Source organism: Corvus moneduloides, chromosome 1 (genome assembly GCF_009650955.1).
Source record: "Corvus moneduloides isolate bCorMon1 chromosome 1, bCorMon1.pri, whole genome shotgun sequence".
In the NCBI taxonomy this organism is placed as follows: Eukaryota; Metazoa; Chordata; class Aves; order Passeriformes; family Corvidae; genus Corvus; species Corvus moneduloides.
In genome coordinates, this window is record NC_045476.1 from 79,373,895 (window position 1) to 79,389,241 (window position 15,347).

Sequence of the window (15,347 nt, forward strand, 5' to 3'; positions counted from 1 at the left end):
GGATTTTAGATGGTCAGTTAAAATTGGAAGTAAGGAAAAAGCCAACCAACCAAAAAACAAGGAGAAATGAGAGGAGAAAGAGGGCAAAGAAAGGAAGGTAAGACCCAGGCAGAGTAAGATTCTCCAGTGCTTATGGTAATACCATGCTTTTTTTCTGTTGGTTCTTGACAATATTACAGCTGTGTGCTGCTCCACCTGTTCGGAAGGTCTTTTACTCCTCACCTTGCTCACATTCATTAATTGCAAGTTTTCAGGAAGGAAGGTTGGTTGCAGCAACTTGATAGAATTAATCTGTTTTTATATTTATTAACCACTACTCTTTGCGTAAGTGAACTTCAGCTACAGGTTGCAATAATCTCAGTGATATGCAAATTGGCATCTATTACATTTTTAACTCATAACATTTCTTGTTTAACACCAAACCTTTACTTACAAGCCTTTCTGTCCCAATCTGGTACACCCCAAAATCTTTAATTAGTCCACACATATGAACATCTACTGGGGTGCTCTTTTAAACTTTGTTTGCACCTGTTGATGTGTGAACGAGTTGAGGCTCAGTGCTGGAGTGCAGGTAAAGTGTGTGCTGCATGATTCTTTTCAGCAGCAAAGCTAGGGCTCTTGATGTGAAGAAATGGTAGGTCATTAGACAGCATCATGTGCTCCAGAGGGCATGCATTTCCTGACAAGCATCGTGTGTGAGATACCCCTTCATCTAGGGATACTTATTCCATTGACAAGAAAGGCAGCAGTGAAACCTAAACTCTAGTGTCACACATTCTTACAGGTTAATGCTAAATCATCAGCATCCTTGCCTTCAAACCTTAACTGATGAATCCTCAGCAGATCTGTTTGTAAAGTACTTATTATCCTTTTTTTATAGCCGGAGCAAGCAGGAAGGCTTAAACCAGTCATTTAGGGCTCAGACACTGTTGCACTCCCCAGACAGAAGGATTTCTGAACAAACACCAAACAGATAGGTTAATCTTAAAATAAGCCTTATAGAAGGAAAAATAATACTTGGTGGTATGGTAAAACACACGCAAAATGAATAAATAATCACTTAACTGGAAGGGGAGTAAAAAAATTACCTTTAGAAGGTTAAACAAAATAAACACTTTTTTAGTTTATTAAGCAAAGTCTTATACGTACATAAAATTACTGTAACGCTGAGTTTAGAAATTAACCCCTGTATAAGTTTAGAAACTGTGGTTCTTTGAAAAGAAGGCAGTCAAAGAATTTGCAGGCCTCTTTGTGTTCCAATAAGTGGTTGGGTTTGAAAGAGACTTTCATCCTAAATTTTAATATTGCATTTTAGGTCAAATTATCCTCGATTACACTGAAAACTAGTATTCTGTGATAAAATCTGGTTCTACACTGAATTCAAGGGGGAATTTATTGTTCATAATACTCTAGAACAGAAAAATAGAAGAGTACAAAATTATTCAACTATAAGTTATGCAAAATAAGGCAGATCAAGTAGAAAATAACAAGAATACTCACAAGATGACACTGACATTACCCCAGTCTTGGATCTTGGAGCAACCTGTCCATACAAGAGGATATTTAATTTTTCCAGGCTCTTGAAGTGTTTTCTAGATGTGTATGTGGGTCGGAATGTTCAGTCTACAAACAATTGACGCTGCACCCTTCGCACATCAGGAAGGCTGAGGCCTTCATCCTTTTATTGAGAGGGCCTACTAGGTATTAAAAAAAAAAAGGGGGGGGGCCATGAACCATATTGTGTGTGCACAATTAGACTCTGACTGCCTTTTAGAAAACTCTTTGCCAGGCCTTCAACATCAGCTTGGTTTTAATCTTCATTATTTTCAGTCCTTTATTTTTTGTAAATGGCACAGTGAAAATTGGCTACATCTGGGCTCAAGGTTGCCAAAACATGTCACTTACAAATTATAGTAATTAAAAAAAAAAACCTAAAAAACAAACCTCCTCAAAATGTGCAGCTTTCATTTCTGACATTTAGGATGAGTCAAAATGATTTAGAAATTTATGTGTGAAATATGGAAAGAGAGGAAAAAAAGTCACTGGTCCTTGAACACCATGTTTCAATCAGACCAATTCCTGTTTTTGTATTAGGCCAAAATGATACAACAGGAGAGCACAGAAGAAAAATACATCCAAGCACATTTCTTTTCACGATCTCTATGTTATCCCAGATTGTAAAAAGTTCTTAATTCCTAGGACCTTAATTTACAGTCCTCCCAAATAACTTTTCAATCTGTAGATCCTTAACTTAAAAGAAGGCCTAAACATTAACAACATAACATAATTCTGGCTGGGCAATGAAACAGGAAACAAAATGTAAGCCAAATTAATAACTGGTAATTTTTTTCACCTAGGAAAAGTGGTGAATTCTTTAGAGGAATGCTTGTTGTTACTTTTGCTTCTCACTTCATGTTAGGTCTATCTTGAAATATGGCCAGAAGGCTAAGGCTTGACTTAACACTGAGAACTTTTTAGACTGTTAAAACAGTGGTTTTGTCACCAATTACAACATCCACAAGCACCTCAAACATTAAGGATGGTAGTACATGAAAAGCTGATGCAATGGCTGTCTTAAGGTAGGCCAAGAAACTTAAGTATGAGAAGGAGAGGATTGTCAGAGATACAGTACTACCAAAGATATGAGGAAAGTTGGTGAGTGAGCAAGGGTTGTCAAAGGCTATGAATGTGAAGAAAACTATATTATGGCAGAATTATAATTGCAGTGATTTTTCAAATGTGAATAGCAAAACAACCACCTGTTAAATCATATTGATTTAAATCACAAAAGCTATTGAATTTTCCATAAGCATCTGGATGTTCTGCTGTCATGTGTTTTCTAAAAGACAGAGTAAAATGAAACTGTAAGAGACAGGAACTGTGAGAGAAGCAGTGGGGAAAGAAAGGTATGGAGCTTCCATAATCTACTGGGTAGCTATGCTTTTGCAGGATAATTGCACTTTGGATCAGCCTGCTGCCTCTGGCACTTTGTTTTGAAGATGATTTTATTTGTCCCCTCTCCACAAACTTTTCCACCCTATAACTTAAAAACTAATTATCTTATGAAATATTAATTGCCAAGCTGAGCAACTTAATTTTCCAGTCTGCAGTCTCCATTACTGTCACTTGCCATTTTTGATGCAGGAAGACTTGCAGGGAACAGTTTTGCTGTTATGAGTAGTCTTCCAGCCCACCAAAATCTGGAGCTAAGACACATCATGAGTTCCCACATTTTTGCCTGAAGTGCATTTTGCATCCGTTATTTTCCTCTTGCAGGCTTTGACAGAACAAGAAACCTGATAGTGGTGGAAACTGAGAAAATGAAACAGATCTAAAATAGCATGTGGAGACCTTGCTTGAACACAGCAGATGCCTGCCCTGATGTTAAATAGCAACTGCCTTGAACCAAGCAAGTACAACAGACCCTGCATCTCTCTGATTTCCAAGATTTGTGGAACTGCACAATACCACAGCCCATGAAACATGAAATGAAACTGTGAGATTATAATATCCTTGAGTAGTCAAAGATGGTTTGCTTGTAGGTTGTTTTTCCCTTAAATGTGATCTTCTCTCTTTTTCTTTTCTTCTTCACTTCTCCTTCAGTGGAGCAAACTGCAGCCATCTGAAGGCAGGGGGCCTCTGTATCCATCCTTTTTGCCTTTTAAATAGAAATGACATAACCCACATCCTGCACACTTCCAAGATAAGGTGAGCAAGGTGAGACCTAAAAGCACTGATATATTTTTAGCTTATATCAGCCTTCATGTTGATATTTTTGTGCCGTTATGGAGTGATAAAAAGAAATCACAATAAAAGCCCAGTGTGTGGTATGGTTCTAAAGGCTATTTATATTATGTGTGGACCTAGAAACAAAGATTAGACCAACACACGTTTGTCTATCTATGCATAAATGTGGATAGGTAAAGATTGTGAAGATGGATTCATACTGAATTTGCAGGCACGACTCTAGATGCAAGATAGATGAATCTTTTGTATATGTGTCTGCAATATGTTATGCTTGTTTGTTTTAAAAAAGCTCCACAGTAAATCCCTTTCTGGTTCAGAGAAAATAACTTGGATCCAAGACAAAAAAAGAACCAGCCTACCTAGGATTACTGGAATTCTAACACTGAGAAGTCAAGAGCCAACAGCTTGGTAAGGACTATGTTCTGATGCCACATTCCTGTGCTTATGGGTGAAGGGTGAAATAGCATCTCTTTTGTGAGCCTTATCCAGCACCAGTTACTCCCATTTGTCTTTGCAGACTGTATTCTTAAACAGAGAATAGAAGGACTGAAAGGCAGGACGAAGGATGAATAATTCAAAGAGGAGACCATGCCCTCACTGAGGTAAACTAATTTTAAGGAGAGTTTTACCAGATGACACATGCTTAAGTTTTCATCTGGAATATTATGTTAAATTTTATTATATAATATTGTATTATCTTGGACAGTTTTTTTGCATTCTATGGAGTTCTTATTTACCTTTGGTTTAAACTCATGTAGCTCTGTAAATTTCATTGTGACATTTGACACTCTGTAAATTAAGTTAGCATCCAGCATTTGCTTTCTCTGACCTGCACAGTTATCACATTTCCTCCTTTATGAATCTCTGACTGATGTATTTACAGCAACAGTACTCACAGTACCACATGTGTATTGTTATTGGGTTAATCTGGGAGAGAGGGGGAGTTGACAGCATTGCAAAGTGCAGCAGCACAAGTGGCTTATTAAAAAAAAAAAGCTAATAACTTTTGGGGGGATACTTCAGGATAATGGAGCAAAAGCTTTCACTTTCAAAAACAATTTTAGGGAAAGAAACTGACAACCCACTGCTCCTTGTGTATCTGCTCTGCCTGACTCTAAGCCAGATCTACCAGATGCAAGATGATCTTCCTAACAGACCTGCTTATAAACTCAGCTGAAAATATGAAATCCAAACTGGTCTAATGAGAATCAGTAAGAAATTCAGCAGGTGAAACTTTTCCTTTTCCAGTGGAATGTGGCAGTTTGTCACAATTAAAATGTTTCTCAGGAACAGCACAGTTTTAACCAATTTTTCAAGCAGATATATTGTCTTGAAAGTAATTTCCAGTGATCAGAAAGTCAGGCTCAAGCCAGCTGCACTGAGGGCACCCAATTTCCCAAAGGCTCTCCATAGCTCTCCTGAAGAGAGCAGGTGGGTTAGTCTGCCTGTGAATCCAAGTTCTTTCCTTATTTATAGCCAGACAGGTGAGCAGGCTGGTTTTGGTGCTGGTTGGGGAACCATGTTAGACTGCTTAAATAAATCCTACATGTAATGTCAGTGTTTGTGCTTTCCTCTTAACTCTAGAGAAACGTAAATAAGGAAAAAAAAAGAGTAGGATTTAAACAAAAAAAATCATTAAATATATATTTTAATTTTCTTGTAAAAATTTTTTTTGTGTGTTTCATTTGCTGTAGGACTTAGCAATGGCTAATAGGCAAGCAGAATATTACCAGCAAGGTGACAATTCACATGAATGTCCATAATTACTTCATTCCTTCCTTCCTCCCAATTTTTTATCATTGTGTTTGGTGCTTTAGTATTTTCCAGTTAGGCCTGGTGAGACATGAAACAGCAGCGGATGCAGTCTGCTGTTTGGACGTCTGCTGTGTTAAGTGTTCCTAGTAATTTGGTGGTGGGTTTTTTTTAGCAATTAGTTCTTTTTCAAGATACCACGATCTATCTTTGAGTGATTTAATCTGCTAAATCTTGGTGGCACACCATTTATTTTGCAAACAATCGAGGTGCATTTTACTCCTTTCTTGTTTTTGTCACTCAAAAATGGTGTCACTGGATTTAAATAGATACCTTGAAATTTCAATGGGATGCCAGGTACCATCCTCTGAAGTGAAAGAAATTTCTGATACAATTTTGACTATAGGAGGCTTCTTTGGCTACTTGCACAGTTTTGCAAGCTCTGTTATAGGAAGGTTTTAGCTTGAAAATAACCTGTGAGCTTTGTTATATGAAGGTTTTAGCTGGGAAATACCCTAGAGACAAGATATTTTTCTGGGTTGGTAAAAGTACTCAAACTCACAGAGGTAATTCTACTCTGCTCAGCCTTGTTGGTGAAGAAAGCTAGATTCTTCACAGGTCTGATCTTGGCGATTCTCTTCTGACATCCTCTCTGCCTGAGCACAGTGCTTTTTTCCTGGGTTCTGCTTCCCACAATTTCCAGGACTTGTGCACATCAGCACTTCTTCTGCATAACACTTGATGAGATAAAGGACAAATTCTTCCAAACAGGAAAACTCAATGTTTTTCTCGTTTAATTTTTGCTAAGTAAAAGTTTACTGAAATTGATTTTATTCAAATGAAGACACAATAAAAAAAAAAAGAGCAAAATACATTGACGCTTCACATTATTGCATGATATTTTTCAATGTCACAGGCAAGCCTTCAGTTTGGGATCAATGTATTGATTTATATCTCCTGAAGGTCTGGCCTGAATAAAATTAACATGTATATATGCCTGTCAAGAAGCTGTGATCTTTAAGAAAATATTCTCTGCTTGTTATCAGGGCTGTAACTGTAGCAGATTCCTAATGTTGCCCTTAGAAACCTTGTATTTAAAATGTACTTTAGCGCTTAGGTTCCTTCTGTGCAATAAACCAGCTAGTCAGGGGGAAAAAAATTTGTTTAACATATTGGTGATATAATCCTTGTAAAGATAACTTCTGTTAGGCAGAGGCTGCTAAGCACACAACAGGCAAGAGAGAAGGGAAAGAGAAAAGTTGGGAAATGTTGCCAAAATGACACTAAATGTTAATGATCCGATCACAAAAATTGTCCTTCAAACCGGAGTGTGTAGTAAATAGCAATGAATAAATGTACTTGTCAGGAAGATTTGATTTGTCTAGCAAATCCTTACTGACATATACACTCATTTACTACTATATAGCCTTTTGAAAATGCCATTCCAGCAGAGCATAAAAAAAGTTATTTAGATTAAGTATAGCAACAAGATGAGCAGCACACTGAGTTCATTGGAGTACAGGCACACTCATTTAATACCCAGCGCTCCATTACTCCAAATGAAGCTGTCTCCGAAAAAAACAATAGGAAAGAAACAGGAAATAAAAACAAGCATAATGATTTAAAAATAAAAATATGAGCTTCAGTGTAATGCTGTGTACCACCAGCATCTACATTCAGCCCATGTATGATAGTGTTGGAAAAGGCATAACTATATCAGATGGTGCAAAAACCACCACCACCCTGTCCGTCCCCTGCTTCCTTACAGCAAAATTGTGACAATCAAAAATTCATGTTCATGAGTACCATTTGAAAATACCTCACAGTGAAAGGAAAAGAAAGAGTCAAATTCAACTTCACATGTCACTGTTAGGCCTACCTTCCTTATTCAGGGGAATTACATGAGACAGCCACGTTCTGCACTCAGCTGCACTCTGGCATCACTGAAAGGATCGTTAGGTGGCAAAAAAGTAGTGTCACTCTTTGATTGATTAAAGCAATGCCAATATCTTATGATGTACTTGATGATTGGCTTCAGGTTTAGTGCCCACCTACGAGCTTGTATTTTTTCTACTCCTCTGAATTTTATTACCATCTCAAGTCGCCTTAGGTCTTCCTGTATACAGTTTCTGCTGTTATAGGTTAACAGCTTCACATTCTCTTCCTTCAGCCCAGGCTTTTGTCAGGAGCAGCTCAAGCATGACAGTCAGGTCAATCATTGTTATGATTGCTTCTGTGCACATGGACAGTGCAGATCTGACGCAGGAAGAAACAAGGAACATCAAACTAAATCCAGAGTTTAAGGAATGTAAGTGTGTGAGGACACCTGCACACACACTCTCACATGCGTGTGTGCACACATACAGCTGTAATATAAAGTATCAGCATTTTCACATTTGTGAACAGTACAATTGTACATTGTGGTAAAAAATATGTGCAGAACTATCAGATGGCAGCATGTAAGATAACATAGGACTATGCCAGGGGTTTTTGCTACTACTTTATACCAAGTAGTATACAGTGTAAGGATGCTTTATTGTGTTCCTTTCCTGGAGGTCTGATTACAGTCTTCATTTCTCCAGTGTATGTAGAACAAAGAGAAAGCAAAAAGGGTATTGCACTGAACTATATTAGCTGATAAATAGTACAAGATACAAGATAATTCAGGCCCCAAAACAAGATCTCTTCTCCCATCCATAACAGGAAGAAAGTATGAAGCTGCTTAGTCTATGTGGCCCTGAATATGTATTCTGTCCTACACTGCCCAGCAGAATTGAAAGGTGCATATTAAGGGCCAGCCTTTCTGCCAAGGCAAACTAAGCATCAGTTTATGCTCAAAGACTTCCCAGAACACATAAGAAATTGCAACCGTGTTATCTATCTGTCTAGAAGAGAAGTGTAATTGTTTGAGCAGAATGCATTTTTCAGTTGGCTCATCACTATCTCTTGCCTGAGCAGTGGAAAACAGAGAACAATTTTCTACTTCCACCTTCACACAAAGCAATTACTGAAATAATTTCAGAGGGTTAAGAAAGATGCCTTAGAAGTTTACATGAGCTCATTAGCCCCACTCTCCTTTTTCTTCTTTCTCTTTTCCGTGAGGTTTTCCCATTTTTTAAATCCAGACCTGCCTCTTTCTCTTTTTTTTTTCTTTTTTTTTGTTTTTGTAGAAGAAACAGTGCTGTCATGCTTGTGGCAGAGCAGAATAATCAGATCAGTTGAGAAAGCAGGAGGTGTAGAGAGGAGAGGAGGAAACAAGGGACATGCTCTTTCTTCCTCCAGCTTCTTTTCCCTAGATCCTGCTCTGCTGTCATTCTAAAAATGAAGACCAAGTAAATTGGCTCATGCTCCTGTGAAGCCTTGAATTGGTACCATGTTGTCACAGTAGAACAACATGCACATAATTCCAACCTATTTTAAAAAGCTTAGTGTGTCTGTAGTTTACCGGCTCATGCATCCCCTGTACAAGTTATTGAAAAATAGAGGGACCTTGTTTTATAGGGCTTCTGTTTCTTTTTTTTTATTTTTACTGAATTTGGGACCAGTTAATGAGAAAATGATGAAATGCCAAAATCTGTTAATTATTGGGTTAGGGATTTTTTTTTTTTTGAGGGCTTAACAAAACTTTTTCATTGAAACATTCTTTTTATTCAAATCCTCATTTCTATAAAAAAGAAAAAAAAACAGTTTCACACAAAAATACTTTGACCAGTTACATTCATAAACAAAGACTCATAGAAACCCCTTTTATCTTGTGCATTAAAAGCTAACCTAGGTATGCTCAGGTAAAGCATTTCCTTGGTATCTGGGTATGTGTACAGGGGCATATACATAGAATCACAGAATATACTCAGTTGGAAGGGACCCATCAGGATCATCAAGTCCAACTCCTGGCCCTGCACAGGATACCCCAAAAATCACACCAGGTGCCTGAGAGCATTGTCCAAATGCTTCTTGAACGCTGTCAGGCTTGGGGTGGTAATCACCTCCCTGGGGACCTTGTTCCAGTGACCAAACATTCAGTCACCATCTGGGTGAAGAACCTTTCCCTGATATCCAACCTAAACCTCCTCTGACTCAGCTTCATGCCATTCCCTCAGGTCCTATCACTGGTCACTAGAGTGAGGAGATTGGTACCTTCCCTCCACCTCCCCTTGCGAGAATGTTGAAGACCACAGTGAGGTCTCCCCTCAGTCTCCTCCAGGCTGAACAAATCAAGTGACCTCAGCTTCTCCTCATAAGGCTTCCCCTCCAGAGCTTACCCTCCCTCACCATCTTCATGATCCTGCTTTGGACACTCTCTAATAGCTTAATGTCCTTTTTATATTGTGGTGCCCAGAACTTCACACAGTATTCAAGCTGATGCCACACCAGTGCAAGACAGAGCAGGACAATCACCTCTGTCGACTGGTTGGCGATGTCTCTGCGCATAGTAAACAACCCATAGCAGTGCCTCTGCCTGTGTCTCTTTTTTCTCTCCTTCTCTGTTCATAGCAGCATATTTTCCTTGTGTGCTTCACTGTAAAGCTAAATGATGTGCTTATGTGCAGAAAAGCACTATATGTTCACAGTCAGAGCTTAATTGAAGGAATGGAGTTTGGCTGAGGACTCTTAGTAGGACAGTTCCTGAAGACCCAAATGCAATTTATTTTGGACTAAGAAGGTTACTCAGGATTCTCCCTTTGCAAAGACTAAAATGTCAGGTGACATCTTTATCATAAGTCCACTTCCAGCCCAAGCAAGAGAGGGGCAGTTAACAGGCAGATCCAAAGCCTACTGAGAAAAATAAGAGCTTTTGCACTATTCAGAACCAGTGGGACTTGGCCAATAACTGAAGGACTGAATTTGGGTTCCTCCTTATCACCTGTACACAGAGCTATGAATCACCATTTCAGAGTCTTCTTCTCTTCAAGCCAAAACAGTTGTTATTGGAAAACTACATGCAGCAATAAAGAACCCTGTCCTCATATAACCCACATCAATAAATAACTCACTTCTAATTGAAATTATAGAAAAGGCTTTGCTCTTCCACTGCCCATTGTGAGAATACAAAACACAAAATCTTATTAAATTATTAAGCAGAAACCGATCCTTTTAAATTCCCTGTTTAGTACTCACAGTATGATGCAAAAGTCTTATTTCCCTTTAATTGGCTTATCTATAAAAATGATAATTTTCAGACAGTTGGTAGAAAAATCCCTCAGGACTTCAGGAAGCATAATTCCCTTTTTAAAATTCTCTACATTTATTAATGAACTTGAAAAATAACACTTAAAATTGCTCGGTAGGTATTCTCTCCTGTGCATTGTACTCTCTACAGACTTTAATGGTGAACTTCAGGCAGTTCTTCCTAATTTTTACCATCAAGCTATGTTTCCCAAGTGCTAACCTGGGTGATCACTGTTAAATTCTGCCCATTAAATGTTTTTGAGAAGATGGAAGGTTGCATATCAGATATATTTCACCAAGGCCAAACATGGGAGGGAAATGGTGTGATGTGGGCCAAAAAGATGGGTTCAGCCTGGCTTTCATCACTGTGCTTTTCAAGTCTGCCTTTTCTTATTTTCATACTGAAAGAGAACAATTGTATTAATTTCAGTCTTGTCAACCCAGTTTACATTAAGGGAATTGGAAAGGTACAAAAGCAGATTCTCTCAAACCTTGGCTAGCAGGACTGCCTTTTTTTTTTGTCATCTCTACAAGATCCAGAAGTAGGGTTCTAGACCTGTCATTGGATTCTTCAGTATTAGTGCAATGCAAATGAAAGATGTTAACAATCACTTAGAAGGCATAAGCTGGTTACATACTACAGATTATGTATTATTTTAAAAAAAGGCAAAAGGAACTAGGTGTTTTTCTTTGCAAGCTGACAGATCACTTAATCTTTTTTGGTACAAAAAAGAAAAAACTATTTTTTGCACACATGGAATCAGCATAAATCCAACAAATTTAGACCACCATGTCCTCAACAGAGAGTGTTATTGGAAAACCATTTAATACTTTGGGTATAGAACAGAACACAGGACTGTTGTTGTCTCACCCCAGCCAGCAGCCAAGCCCCACACAGACACTTGCTCACTCCCACAGCAGCAGGACTGGGGAGAGAATCAGAAGGGTAAAATGCAGAAAACTCATGGGTTGAGATAAAGATAATTTAATATGGAAAGCAGAAGTCACACACGCAAGCAGAACAAAGCAAGGAATTATTTCCCTGCTCCACGTGGGCAGGCAGGTGTTCAGGCATCTCCAGGAGAGCAGGGCCCCATCACATGTAACAGTAACTTGGGAAGACAACACCATCACTCTAAACATCCCCCCTGCTTCTTTCCCCCACTTTATATAAAGAGTATGATGTCATATGGTCTGGAATATCTTTTTGCTGAGTTTGGGTTATCTGTACTGGCTGTGTCTCTTCCCAACCTCCCAAGCACCCCCAATTTCCTCACCAGTGTGGCAGTAGGAAAAGAAGAAAAGGCCTCGGCTCTGTGCAAGCCCTGTTCAGCAATGACAAAAACATCCATCTCTGTATTATCAACCCTGTGTTCAGCACAAATCTGAAACAGCCCCGTACCAGCACTGGGAAGAAAATTAACTGTACTCTAGCCAAAACCAGTGCAAGGATCCAGCTGACTGAAAACACCAACTCCTCACTGCAAATGCCTTTTTTAATTCTGTTATCATATGTATAATGTCCTCAAGTTTGACCACCCAAAGAAGTAATGCTAACATTTTAGAATAAATATCAGTCCACCATTTCAGTTTTTTCTTTCTCATTTAAGACTGTGCCAGGGACATCAACTCAGCTGAGGTGCTTATTCTTTGAAAAATGATCAAAGACTTTGTGTAGGCCCTAAAACTGAAGTGAATATATTGCTTATTTGTTCTCTACCTACTTAAGAAATTTGTTTATTTGGTAACCTTGAAGCAAAAGCTGCCATGTGGTTACTAATAGTTCCTTACTAAATGCCAGCAGATAATGGGTGTAGGGTGACTTGGAAGACCAGCATCCTTAGTCTTGAGCAAATGAGATTAGAAAATGTTGCCCAAGCGTTATCACAGAAAATCTTATCTTCCCAAACATCCTTTTATCACTTTTCAGGAGAAAGCAGAACACTAAATGTGTACATGCTTCATAGGAAATTTTCCATTAGAGTAAGCTGGGGTTTCTATAATTGATTGGGATGAATGTCATCGAGGGAGAATTTAACTGCCTGTCAGGGACACTCACCTCAGTGAAGTTTGTGGTGAAGATTTGGAAGTGCTGGCAGGTGATAAGGGGGATGTGGTAGGCTGGGGCAGGAGCACACCAAAAAGAAGGTAACAGAAATTGTGTAAATTTTGCCGTTAAACTGTATTTTTTTTGCAAATATGGTTTAAAGAGATAAAGTAGCACTAGTTAGGGATCATTCCTGCACATGGCAGGGAGGTTGGTTGACCTTTAAGGTCCTTTCCAAGCCAAACCATTCTGATTCCAATGTGCTGTGTCCAGATGAAATGGTGGTTGCCATTTCCAGCTTGGATGAGTCCTCTTTCCCTCTTGAGACTCATGAAAAAAACCCTGTCCCAAGCTTCAGACAGTCCAAATAGGTAAAGGGGGAAAAGAAGGAGGAGGAAAGGAACTACAAGATATTCATGCAGTGAGCAGAATGTGCACCCTTCATCTCAGAAGGGTAAGTTTCTTAATGTTAGTTTTACAGATCTGCTCTTACTTTCCTTAGAAGAATACTCATTCACTTTGCTATGTAGCATACAGAGTTTCATTTCTAATTGAATTGGGATCACTTGGTAAAAGACAAGCCTGCAGTCATATCTGCTTTTGAGGGAGAGGTGAAATATGACAGAGATGTGAGTTGGCCTTACTGGCTTAATTAGCCAACTGTTTGAAGAAAGGAGGCAAAGGTAAAGGGGAAAAACAAAAAAAAAGCTTTTTACATGCAATTAATTCTGTCAAAATAAATAAAGAGCAACATAACTGTAGTAAATGGAATTATAAGGCAGGAAATTCAAAGGAAGAATAATTCTCAAGTTGAGTTAACAACCTAGATTTAAGGTTTGTGGCTGTAAAAATAATGCAAATTTGTGATTTTTCTGCTTTTTCTCTGATGGATCAAAGGAAAGATATTTAGAAATATATCAGGAATATGAAGTGCTGTTGGAACCCTGGGTTCTGAGAATTTCAGCCTGTCAGTGCTGAGAAGCAGTGATCCTCAGAAGTGCACTGTATTCAATCCAAAACCCTGGGAAAAGCTTCCTAAATAGTGTGATAACACTGAGGTTTTTGCTGTGTAATTAAAAGTTATATCACTGGGTTAAATATATAGAAATGTAGAAAATTAGGTTCAGGGAATATAGGTAATAATAGGTTACAATATGGAGGATTTGGGGTGTGGATTTATGTCTTCTTCTTTGCCCTTCTTCTTCACAAATCTGAGTGCTCTGTCATTGGGTCAGAAGTTCCACACTGCAGGACACGAAAAGTTAGTAATTGGGTTGTAAGTAAAAACATATTTCTTGGTATTTCATAATTGGTTAATTTAGACTTTAAAAAGCCTTGAAAGTTAAAACTCATGGCCATTTTCCACCCTGCCAACTAAGAGACACATCCCATGAAGCTGTGCTAAAGATAAGAAAATAATAAACATCAATTAGAAGAAAAGCCTGGCATCTCCTGCTTTGTAATCCAAACTCTGAGTAAAAGAATTCGAAATTCAGAAACAGAGAAAACTAATAAAGTGCAACAGTATCCTATTTTGCTATTGCAATTAATTTTATTAGCTTAGTAAACTAGCATACAAAATTCCTATATTTTGACAATTTATATTTCCCTAATGCCTTCATTGCTAAGGTGTTGTGGACTTTTTGCTTGTTTGTTTTTTGGTGTTTTGCTTTTATTTAATCTATCATTTCTTTTTTATTCATGTCATATTATCCTTAGGCCCAATACAAAAGTCTGGTGTGGATCTGACCAAGCAGATCGAAGATGCAGAAATTTTAATATTAAATCTAGAATTAAAATATGATCTTCTTTTACACGTAGGAAGATACTCCTAGATTGTGAAGAGTTTTATTGAGAAACAGGAAAAATGCTCATTTTTCAGATTGGGAAATTGAAGCAAGATAGAAAACAGTGGTGCTACAGTAATTAAAGCATCTGTTTTTTAAAGTTTGAATACTTTCCCTACTGAATCATCCTGATAAATAAATGAGAGCTTATTACCATCTTTGTGTTACCACCCTTGCATGATCGTTTGCTCTGTGAATTCTATTAAGCAACATCTAACACAGAGCAAAACCAAAATCCCTCAGGTCTATCCCTAGCAAGGATCCAGCACAGAGTTTGAATTATTACCAGTGGCACTGTGAGCAAATCATCTGTGCCAACAAATCTAGGTGGCTGGGTGTATCGTTTTTCTGCTCCCTCACTAACTGAGTGATCATGTTAGTATTGCAAGCATAAATACTATCCTTCACTTTTGCTAATATAGTGCCAATGCTCATCAAGCTTGAATATAGAATAAGGTGGAAACAAAGCAAAACTAATTTTATTTAAAATGTGGGCAAATATTTGCAGAAACTATTTTGCATTATTTTTCTCCTCAGTTCAGCATTCTCAGTTCCCAGTGGTATGATGAGAGTTTGAAATACAGAATGTCTCCCAGAGGTGCTCAGCAATTTTCAAGAACAGCCCCACAGCTAATATCTTTTTGGTTCAACAGCTTCAAAATAAATTAAAATATTTCTGGTTTCTACTGGCACTGAGAGAGATTGAATAGATAGAAGCTATTTGAGCAACTTATTAGGAGGGTCTGTCTTGCTGAATTTTGTTTCTTTAGGACAAGTTCATCAGG